This window comes from Anabrus simplex, chromosome 3, assembly GCF_040414725.1.
Source record: "Anabrus simplex isolate iqAnaSimp1 chromosome 3, ASM4041472v1, whole genome shotgun sequence".
Taxonomy (NCBI): domain Eukaryota; kingdom Metazoa; phylum Arthropoda; class Insecta; order Orthoptera; family Tettigoniidae; genus Anabrus; species Anabrus simplex.
The window spans coordinates 94,485,202-94,497,894 of NC_090267.1; positions in this window are offsets into that span (position 1 = coordinate 94,485,202).

The window sequence follows — 12,693 nt, forward strand, 5'->3', positions numbered from 1 at the left end:
CCTCTAAAATTTCTAACATCCATGATGTCTGATGCATGCTACCTCTCTACGTTTGATTTCTTGTTACTCCATCTGGTGATACCCATGTCTCCTTCTTTATGTTTTTCTGCGGGTGCCAAGTACTTTTGATTATCATCTGCTTCCCACTCGCAAAGTCAACCAGTCTCAAACCATTATAATTACTGACCGTGCAAGCTTTCCTTTTTTTTTTTCCTAGTGTCTTTACATTGCATGGACACAGATAGGTCTTATGGCTAAGATTTCTTTACCTACTATGTGTTTATACACCTCTTCTCTCCCAATCTTTGCATTTAGATCTCCAAAGATAATTTTCACGCCATGTCTTTGAATTTCTTCCTCCAATTTGGTGTAAAATGCATCTTTTTCCTCCTCTTCTGCCTCCTCTGTAGGGACACACACACAAAACATTGTAACACTGAAGAATTTTGCCCAAAGAGCACATCCTATCATTGATTGCAGTAAAGCTGATCATGCTTTGCTTTACAGGCTTTTGTATGAGGAATCCTGTGCCATTACTGCCTTCCTCTCCTCCACTGTACATCAGCATATGTTGACCAGACATTATCATCCCTTGCCCCTTCCATCTTAGTTCCTGCAATGCTGCTATCTTCACTCCATACTTATCCAGTTCATTCCTTAATTCTTTCAACTTGCCAGGTCTCTTTAATGTCCTTATATTCCAAGTCGCTACTATGATATAAATTTTCCTTCTCTTACGCTTTTCTTGCCAGGTCGTCACCAAGTTATCCACTTTTCCTGTAGTATGTCTTGAGATACCTGTAACATTTGTCTTTTTACGAGGTAGGGGAGTTAACCTTATGCCCAACTCCCAACCTGGAGGACCAGGGTATCACTCTTAGTCTGGATCATCACCTTAGACCTGTCCGACTTGGGTGGCCCTACCAGGAGCATGTGCTCCTGCCGCCATAGCTCTAAGGATCATTTGAACACGCAAGTCTCCAAACACCTGGAAAAATGTATTTTGCCTTCGCCAAGGTGGTGATACCTTCGGGAGGCATTTTCCATTTAGAGGCTGTAAAAATCACTGGACTGAGGCTTAACAAACAAAGGTGGAAATATAACAACAATGTCAAGGTTAACACAATCATGAATTTTACCATGTAAATCAGATATAATAAATATGTTTCAGAGTTTCAATTATTGATTATTGTAAGCTCTCAACTTTTCTGAGTCTTTGGAGTGAGGCCCTTTCTGCAGAAATCACCTATAGTTAGCAGCATCTTGGCTTTGTGGGGAAGAGGCCAGAGTCCTTCTGCAACACTGACACTTGTCATCTATCACTCCATAAAACATGCATGAGAGGGAGGTTAGTTGCCTGACTTCTATTTCTCCTCTCCGTAGTTTTTTGACATTACCAATTTTCAGTAGCTCAACCCTATTAGATCGAACAGTTCAAATGATTATGGAGAGCTATAAACAGTTTTGGAGAACTGTACTAATTGCGCAGATATACTGTTCTGCCCTAGTTTAATAGTGGGTCCATTAGATGCATTACTATGAACATGAAAGCCCTAAATCCTGTTCTCCCACATTGTCTGTACCTTTTCCATGTAAATACTGCTATCGTAAATATATATTTAACACGTTGGGTGCCACGTGCCGCCATATGGCGTCACGGTGGTCTACAAATTTGAGATGGCGTGACGCCATATGGCGGCACACCGTTCTTGAAATCAGAGCCATATGGCGGCACAGTTGAGTTTCAGGCGATGCGCCGTAGATAATCAGCTGTGACATCTATGCGCGTAAAATTGGTACTACGTGAAGGGCGAACTTCAGGGTCTATTCCAGCTATGTATTTTTACTGTATGCCACCATGTGGCGCCACAGTATTCTTCCGAAGCCACTGACTGGCCAGTGGTCTTTGTCACAGGTGAAAGCGCGCCAGGCTTTGTTTATTCCTCGTTTACATACGTATTATCACTCAGTTTATATAGTTGTGCAAAAATATAAAAAATGGAAGATATTGGTAATAATCTTACGAGGGAACACATACATGTGTTACACTCGGATTCGGTTGAAATTTGGTAGGAATATTCGTGGGAGGCAGTAGAATGCCAAGGTGAAAACTGCATGTACCCAGCGCAAGTTTAAACGCCAAAATTGAGCAAATAAATAGTCATAAAATTAGAAGTACCACGGGAGTATCGGGGTGTGGCGGAGAGGTAGGGAGGAGCGAAGCATCGGACGTGAACCAACCGGGCTGCGTCGAGCTGCGCCAGCAGCCAGGTAGCGTACAGTTAGCGCGTTTCCCTTAACTTCCCGATCAGATGTGCAAAACGTAAATATGAAAACAGCACATGAAACAAGTGTACAAAGGACGATGTTTGAACAACAATGCCAATAAGGTTTGAAAAATTACAACGAGTAACAAGAACTCGGGCATGCCGAGACGCATATTTTCATTGTTTAGAGTTATCAGAAAACTGTTCACAACAATATGTAATGCAATATAAGTACTTGTTTTGCATTTTACTAGGTTTTCATAAGTATTGCGTTAATTTGAATTAGGAAATAAATATCCCGTATTGGAAATTCGTATTGAACATTCCATGTCAAAAAATTCTGTGACACCATATGGCGTCACGCTATATTTTATCTTTCCTAAAAATTGATGTGACACCATATGGCGTCACGCATGACCATGGTATGGTGAGATAAAATTTACTTAGTACATCATATAAATACATCCCAAGATTATATAAACAGTCTACAACGCGTACAATTGCTTTGGCACCAGCGGAATGCAATTCAAAAACATGCCTGGCACCAGTGGAATAGTGTGCTACAATCGGCTCGGCACTCAACGTGTTAAAAAAATTGCTTTATGTTCCACCAATATAGATAGATCTTACAGTGATGGTGTGATAGGAGTGGAAGGAACCGAGCATAAACTTGATTAAGGTAAAGCCCCAGCATTTGCCTGGTGTGAAAACGGGAAACCATGGAAAACCATTTTCAGGGCTGCTAACAGTGGGTTTCAAACCCACTATCTCCTGAACGTAAAAATATCCAGTCCACTCTCACATAAATTAAAACTTTGATTCCAAACCTGGCCCTTTTGGTCCTAATGTACTGCTTCCACCCTAAAGCACAGCATTAGACTCTCATTTATGGTGTCTTTTTTACCAGGCTGGTAACCGTCTCTAAATTTATTTTTGAGGTGTGTAAATACAGCTCGAATTATATGCAGTTTGTAATCATCTGGTGTGTCATCACTGATAAGTCTAAGATTTGAAAGAACCTGTTTTCTGACATACATTTCTCAAAGAAAGATGTCGAAATCTCTTCATTAGTTGACCAGTATATTTCCATTGATGGTTTCATGACAATGCTCATCAATATAATAACTGAAAAAAGCTATAAATGTCACCATCAACAACATCTACCAATTTGTAAATCTACCTTTAAGAGTTAATTTTTTCCTTTGTGATTAGATTTTCCCTCATTTTTCCCTGATATAAATTTATTTCTGTAACTGCCAAACTGCTTACTTCATCTTCAAAGAAATGTTTAAAAATTTCAATAGGCATACTATCAACAGTTCGTCCTGTGCATGTGTGTTTGTGCGTGTGTGTGCCCTCGACCTTACAGGAACATATTCATCTCCTTTTGCCACTTGAACTAACATCTTCTCCCATATTGTTTTCTAAATCACTATCAACAAAGCTGAAATCAATGTCACTGTCATTGCCCAGTACATCTTCAACAAACTTTGTCATAATTTCTGCACCACTAACACACCTCTACTTATAGAAGCCATAGTTAAGAGTGATCTGATCTAAATATTCAGAACATATGTGTGTAATCTCATGTGCTATTTATAGATCTGTATCGTTATTACAAGATAAACAAATATGTCAGATTGAAGCTGTCTGCTTTTGTAATTTTTTTTGCTATTTGCTTTACATCGCACTGACACAGATAGGTCTTATGGCAACGATGGAATAGGAAATGAAAAATGGCATATGGCTTTTAGTGCCGGAAGTGTCCGAGGACATGTTCGGATTGCCAGGTGCAGGTCTTTTGATTTGACGCCCGTCGGCGACCTGTGCGTCGTGATGAGGATGAAATGATGATGAAAACAACACATACACCCAGCCCCCGTGCCAGCGAAATTAACCAATGATGGTTAAAATTCCAGACCCTGCCGGGAATCGAACCCGGGACCCCTGTGACCAAAGGCCAGCACGCTAACCATTTAGCCATAGAGCCGGACGATGGAAAAGGAAAGACCTAGGAATGGAAAGGAAGCGGCCGTGGCCTTAAATAAGGTACATTCCCAGCATTTTCCTTGTGTGAAAATGGGAAACTACAGGAAACCATTTTCAGGGCTGCCGACAGTGGGGTTCGAACCCACTATCTTCCAGATGCAAGCTCACAGCTGTGCGCCCCTAACCACATGGCCAACTCACCCAGTTTTGTGTTGTTGGTTTTTGTTTTTTTGTAATTCATAGCAAGATCCCAGTCAATACATCTACTTGAGCATGAGGAAATTACACTGCTGTGACACTGAATTCTATCTGGGTTTCTTACATAACACAAATGGAAACACTTGACTACGTAGATAATACAGTCCAAACACAAATTTTTAACTACTGCCGGCATTTTCTTGCAACTAACTTCTGAGATAAAACTATAAATATAGTAGTCAAATACTGATGTACTCAGTCTGTAACTTTCTAAGTATGTAACAGGAAAGATTCACAATTTGTAGTTGTAGTTTCATAAAAATATCACAAAAATGACCAAAGATATGAATTGCTTTCCAATTAAATGAGCAAATTGAAGTCACAAGGCTTATTGGCCAAGATACTAGCACCAGCAGGAGATTTAACAATGAATGGGTTAAACAGAATTACAGTAAACACTGGTGGAAAAGTTGGTACTATTACGACTTCAGACATATAATTAATTGATACATCAGACAATTACGTTTTGAAATATCATTAATACTTCAAAGTTACAGTTCTAGTGGCTCTGAGCGGCACTGGTCTTGCCGTATCAGATGGCGTTGGCATAAGCTATTACCCTGTTGTGATCTCATTCACACAACTGATACTCTACAGTACCGTACATATAAGTGAAAAAGGAAATGAAATGTAAATCCGCAGCCTCACTCGACTGAGTCAGGAATAAAATGAATGAAGCCCCCATCTAGCAGTGAGGATAGGAATTGTGCCAGCTGCTGAAGCCTGGCACACTCCTCTGGGGAACTGATTAGTGACAGACAGATGAAATGATATTGGAGAGTGTTGTTGGAATGAAAGATGCCAGGGAAAACCAGAGTACCCAGAGAAAAACCTGTCCCACCTCCACTTTTTCCAGTACAAATCTCACATGGAGTGAACGAAATTTGACCCACGGAACCCATAGGTGAGAGGCCGGCACGCTGCCATCTGAGCCACGGAGGCTCCTTCATACGTATAAGCACATCTCATAAATACAGTGTGATGTATCCCTAGTGACTGCAATGAGTTTACGACAGGTGAACTAAAGACAGGGTAGGGAGGTTTATGTTTTTAACCAGCCATTGGTCGAGCCTAACGAATGAACGCGGATGGTCGAGGTAGAGCGCGGCACTCACCTATCGTCCTTGGTGAGGTTTCCTTAACTTTTGTAGACTATTTTTACATTGTTACTTTTTGGGGAGGTTTACCTCTTTTATTATTCTGTTTTTAAGTCCCAGACCACTTTTTTTTTTTACAATTTGTTTAATGTCGCACTGACACACATAGGTCTTATGGTGACGATGGGATAGGAAAGGCCTAGGAGTGAGAAGGAAGCGGCCGTGGCCTTACTTAAGGTACAGCCCCAGCATCTGCCTGGTGAGAAAATGGGAAACAAGAGAAAACCATCTTCAGGGCTGCCGACAATGGGGCTCGAACCCACTATCTCCCAGATACAAGCTGACAGTTGCGCGCCTCTAACCGCACAGCTAATCCACCCGGTACATCGCTTTTTATATCGTTATATGAAGCTCTTGTTCCTTTATGAGATCTAGACACAAGTTTTTCAGGAATTTTCTTCTTGAAAGCTTTTCTCCGGCATTGCAGTTCATAATGATTTGTGAATTTATTCCACCAATGTAAAGAAAATATTCTCAAAGTGAAGGGCACTAAGCAAGAACTAAAAGCATCTGTAGCTCATAACCAAATGATATATTTCAGGTACAGTTGCGTCATTTGGCCAAAAATCTAACATACTTACGTGGGAGGATTTCATCACCCCAGCCAGATAAAGCAATCAAATTAGGGATTTAATTTCTTCTAGATTGTATCAACCATATCTGATATACGCATGTACTTTATTCTCTTTTTCTCATCTTTCGTATGGTAGGTTACCGACACTGGTAAAAAGAGGTTCCATACTGTAACTGTCTCTGAAATCTGGCTTTCCCTGTCACTTCAGGAAGGTGAATTATGATGCTCTGCCTTGGTCTGAGTCTTCACAGATTTGGTACTGAATTATCCATTGTGTTGTCTTCTCATGGTCAGTGTAATAAGGTCCAAAACTAACGGCAATTCCTTCCTCTTCATCTTTTTAAGCATATTGTTCACTTCGCTAATGTGGTCGGTATTTCCAACCTCAACTATCTCAGAGAATCATCAGGAGAACTGTTATCGTTCAAAAACATATTCTCTTCATGGTCTGGTTCCTCTTCAAGCCAGTTGGCCATTTGATATTCATCATTCACAATGGATAAAATCTAAACAACCCATAAAAATAGAAAAATAATAAGAACTGAGTAATTAATCATAAGAATCCTAAGAATTTGACAAGCTAAACACAAAATATGAAAATAGAGAATTAAACAAAATCAGTAAAAATGTATAACGCGGATGGTGTAGGGGGTTTAAAGTTAAAAATTTCATTATGTTCCGTATTGAACTGAGATCACAATGCTAAAATTTGGAAAAAATTTCCACCTTTTCAATACAATACGTATTTTACAAGATTGTTATTTACAATATATTTTATTTAAGGTACTGGTTTCGACACCTGTATATGGTGTCATCATCAACCTAAAATTGTAACCAAGCAAAAGAACATACTAAATTGTCTTTACAATATACACCAATGACACAACACATGTTACAGAATTACATACTGAACCCTTTGGTCCATACTGAAGGATACCTACCGTTCTTACCTATCAGCAAAAGTTCATGAGATCTGTCTCTTGGGTCGTATCGGGTTCTTTGTCACTTGCTGAGGTAAAGGTAGGGTTCAGTAATTCTAATCTATCTACTCAAATGAAAGGTTTGTTATAAAAAAATGTTCCTATTTATTCAGGTAATTCCTGAAGCATTTATGATTTATCAACGGTATTATTGAACTCAATCGTGTCCACTGGACACCGCAATCATTTTACATAGAAGGTCAGAACACTGGTGTGATCCTTTGACGTAACTGCCTGATGGGCATCCTTACAAGAAACCATTGTCTCGGTCATTAATTAAAGAAAGGAAAGTCTGGAAATCCTTAAATTCGGCTTCCATGTGAGACTACATGTACCATCATAGTGATTCTTTATGGTCCAGCCCTCATAACACGAACTCTGGACTCTGGATATAATTAAGGCAGTCCAATCGGTGTGTGCCACACAGTGGTTATACGGCATGGACCCTTAATTGAATCAATGTGACCTGTGACTACGTCATGGACTGACATCTAAACTTCTAAGTTACTTTAAAATCATTGTGGATGATGACCGCAAGGAAAATGATGCTACAGTGGCATATGGCCCTAATCTAAGTCACTGAGGTTGATGATCTCCTGACCATCCAAGTTTCTAAGCTGAAGGGTAAACACAATTAAGTTACATCAGTTGATGACCAAAGTTTCCACTTTACTAACCCCAGCACATTTTTTGCTCAATCAATCAAAGTCAAATAATGCAACAACAACAATGCTCACAATACTTTGTGGCAGTAAAATCCATTACCTTCGGATATGTCCACTTAATCGTTAAGTTAACATTTACATATACCCCAGAAAATAAACTAAGATTTCCAGAATGCATCTTCAAGTTATTCACTTGATTTTAAAATTATTTCAAAATACGGTTTTCACTGAATTTAATAATTAAATAAATTTAAATGATTTAATGAAATCTTAAAGAACAACAAATTTTATTTCCACAGACGAATGGTTTCTTCACAAGTTCCTACACAAATTTTGACGTAATTCGTTTAATCATGTTTGATGTTTATCTGTTGATTCCTGTAGCTGGAAAAGAACTATTACATCATTCATGTCCAGTTTTATATCTTGTTTCATGACCTCACACTTTAAATCTAATCTAACCCTAGCCATTATTAACACTTGGATAACCCTTATAATTATGCACAAACCAAAAGCAACTCGCCATATAATTACGATGTCATATCTCGTCATAACATTTTATAAAGTTTGCGCACCCCTCACAAACAAAACAATCATCACTACCACCGCTCTATATTTTGGACAACCCTGAATTTGGCTAACCTTGCTCATTATACTCTACGTTCGTGGTCTCAAATGTACACTGACTGACAGAGCAAATGCAACACCAAGAAGGAGTGGTCAGAACTTTATGCCAATTGCAGGGTAGACTAACGTCACTGAATTATGCCCATGATGTGAAATGCGCTGCTGTGCTGCGCACGTAGCGAACAATAAATGGGACATGGCGTTGGCGAATGGCCCACTTCGTACCGTGATTTCTCAGCCGACAGTCATTGTAGAACGTGTTGTCGTGTGCCACAGGACACGTGTATAGCTAAGAATGCCAGGCCACCGTCAACGGAGGCATTTCCAGCAGACAGACGACTTTACGAGGGGTATGGTGATCGGGCTGAGAAGGGCAGGTTGGTCGCTTCGTCAAATCGCAGCCGATACCCATAGGGATGTGTCCACGGTGCAGCGCCTGTGGCGAAGATGGTTGGCGCAGGGACATGTGGCACGTGCGAGGGGTCCAGGCGCAGCCCGAGTGACGTCAGCACGCGAGGATCGGCGCATCCGCCGCCAAGCGGTGGCAGCCCCGCACGCCACGTCAACCGCCATTCTTCAGCATGTGCAAGACACCCTGGCTGTTCCAATATCGACCAGAACAATTTCCCGTCGATTGGTTGAAGGAGGCCTGCACTCCCGGCGTCCGCTCAGAAGACTACCATTGACTCCACAGCATAGACGTCCACGCCTGGCATGGTGCCGGGCTAGAGCGACTTGGATGAGGGAATGGCGGAACGTCGTGTTCTCCGATGAGTCACGCTTCTGTTCTGTCAGTGATAGTCACCGCAGACGAGTGTGGCGTCGGCGTGGAGAAAGGTCAAATCCGGCAGTAACTGTGGAGCGCCCTACCGCTAGACAACGCGGCATCATGGTTTGGGGCGCTATTGCGTATGATTCCACGTCACCTCTAGTGCGTATTCAAGGCACGTTACATGCCCACCGCTACGTGCAGCATGTGCTGCGGCCGGTGGCACACCCGTACCTTCAGGGGCTGCTCAATGCTCTGTTTCAGCAGGATAATGACCGCCCACACACTGCTCGCATCTCCCAACAGGCTCTACGAGGTGTACAGATGCTTCCGTGGCCAGCGTACTCTCCGGATCTCTCACCAATCGAACACGTGTGGGATCTCATTGGACGCCGTTTGCAAACTCTGCCTCAGCCTCGTACGGACGACCAACTGTGGCAAATGGTTGACAGAGAATGGAGAACCATCCCTCAGGACACCATCCGCACTCTTATTGACTCTGTACCTCGACGTGTTTCTGCGTGCATCGTCGCTCGCGGTGGTCCTACATCCTACTGAGTCGATGCCGTGCGCATTGTGTAACCTGCATATCGGTTTGAAATAAACATCAATTATTCGTCCGTGCCGTCTCTGTTTTTTCCCCAACTTTCATCCCTTTCGAACCACTCCTCCTTGGTGTTGCATTTGCTCTGTCAGTCAGTGTACATTACGATCTCAATTATAAAAATTTCCAGTATCCAACAACTCGCACGTTATTCCCGGATGGAAATTTCAACTAGATTCTGTAATTATTTATCTCCATTGCCACGAATGCAATCTCAATCCTACACGTAAACCACTACATGTTCCGTTATACAAACTGGCCCCTCCTTGATCAGCTGGTGGTCTCTGCACACACGACCCTTCTCTGTCTGTCAGTCTCGATATGAAACATCTGTTCATCATGCCTGACTGACCTCAAAGAATGAAACATTTAACTTCGCAAAAAGACTAATTACAAAATACGATATATTCTGACCAACCAAATATGCACACAGATTTACTTTTAAAGGTCCCACAATAATTGCACCCATCGCAAATTAACACCGGCGTGGATTCTCGTATTCTGCTTTCCATTCCCAACATTATAAAATCTTCCTCGGGCGCCCACAAGTCCGGCTTCATTGACAGGTTTCCAAACACCTGAATCACAAATCTCATCTCGACTCACACGACAAAACTAACCTCAGTTTCCCAAACTCACGACCATCACTGACAAAAGAACTGGAATAAAATCCTTACTAGAATTCACGACATCTAATAATGCACAGTGCTTTAATAATGAATAACATCGCATAAAATGATATCGTATTTTAATAACTGGATTTTCACGAAAATGACTTACAAAATTCCTGATTTATTGTCACTCAGACATGGTTTAAACGGACATAGAACACATTACACTCATGACAAATTCACCGACATACGTTACTCAACACTACGTACAGCGCTTCCATCCGATTGAAAATGGGTAACCATGGATCCCTTCTGCACCAACTCCATCAAAATTCCAATTGAAAATTTTACATCGAAAGAACATCTTAATTTGACATCACAAAATATAGGTAATAAACACACGGAAATAATGATCAACATTGGACGTGATATCACTTCGAAACCCTATTTAATAACTTTTTACAACATCATATGACACTCGCAAGACTTCAAAAATTATGTTACAAGAACGACGCAAACGTCTTAAAATCTGTATTTTGCTGGGTTGGAAGTCGAAATGTGTAGTGTTTGAATAGCGCGTTATGTTAGTGTTCCCTGCGAGCCGGTAGATAGCAGCACTACGTGCTGTCGCCGCTGCTCTGCGTGCTAAGTGAGGAGAGTTTCCACTATTATCATATTAAGCTATTTGAGGAAAGTAAGAGTTACTAAAATATTTATTTACAATATGGCAGAAGCATTTTATTTTAAGGTAATGCATTTTCATTGGGCCTGTTTGTGTTATCAAATGAATAAATCAGTGCGTGACAGAGATAATAGGCCTTGGGCACTGGTTGCGCAATGGCCTGCTCGCGGAAGTCCTCCCGTTTTAGTAGTGATGTGCACGACTCATGAGTGATGCCTGGAATAGCGGTACTCGACACTTTCGAGTCCAATCTCGGACTCGTTTCGCTTGCGAAGGCTCGATGACAGTCGGAACTCTATAGAGCCTTAGATGACAGCATGACGTCACACGTCCGCTCTCTCGCCCGCTCTTAGATGGATGAAGCTGAGGTTTTATGAGATTGCGATAGTGCGGTAAGATATAAAAAATCATAATGAAGGAGCAAAAGGAATTGCCTAAATTTGATGACTTGAGAACGATAATACTACAGCTAAATACACATAATAAACTATGAAAATATCCGTTCACGGCGTCTATCACCCACTCCACTGATTATGCCCTCTATACCAATATTGATAACATAACTTATCTGGCCTTCTGATCCTAACTTGGCAGGTTCGATATTGGTTTAGTCCGGTGGTATTCGTAGGTGCTCAGATACGTCAGCCTCGTGTCGGTAGATTTATATTTAGTGTACTGTATTTTAAACACGTTTTATTTTTATACACGGTCTTTCTGCACACATTGTATTGCTTCGCTACTGGAAAGTTAGATCTCAGGTAGCCATTATGCCATAGATATGCTAACATGATCGGTAGTATGACAGACTTATTGTAACCTTAGCCTATTAGCCTTGTTCTAGCTAAACAGCTGATGGAATGCAATGAACAAAATACACCCTCCGTTTTGACGTTTTTCATTGCAACACATGACTGCGCAAAGGAACAAAACCGAGTGTATTGCAGTCTTTAGAAGTTGAGCGAAAGTCGAAGAATAGTTGCGGGATTTAAGCAGTACTGTAAACATCAATAACGTCAAGTAGGAAGAGATCAGATGTCTCTGAAACTGTTCCCAATAAAGCTGTATGCAACATATGTAATAATAATTTAAGTTACAACAGAAGTATAAACACCATGCTAAAACACCTGAATCTTCTTCTTTCTTCTTTTTCTACTGCTCTTCTCACACCTGCGGGGTCGCGGGTGCGAACTATGTCGCACGGGCTAATTTGGCCCTGTTTTAAGGCCGGATGCCGTTCCTGACGCCAACCCTATATGGGGGGATGTAATCACTATTGCGTTTTTCTGTGGTGGATGGTAGTGTATTGTGTTGTATTAATATCAAGAGGAAAGTGTTGGTACAAACTCAAATACTCAGTCCCCGGGCCAGAAGAATTAATCAGAGGCGATTAAAATCTCCGACCCGGCCAGAAATCGAACCCGGGACCCTCTGAACGAAGGCCTCAACGCCCACCATTCCGCCAATGAGTCGGACACTAAAACACCTGAATGCAGTACACGAAATCAGTGTG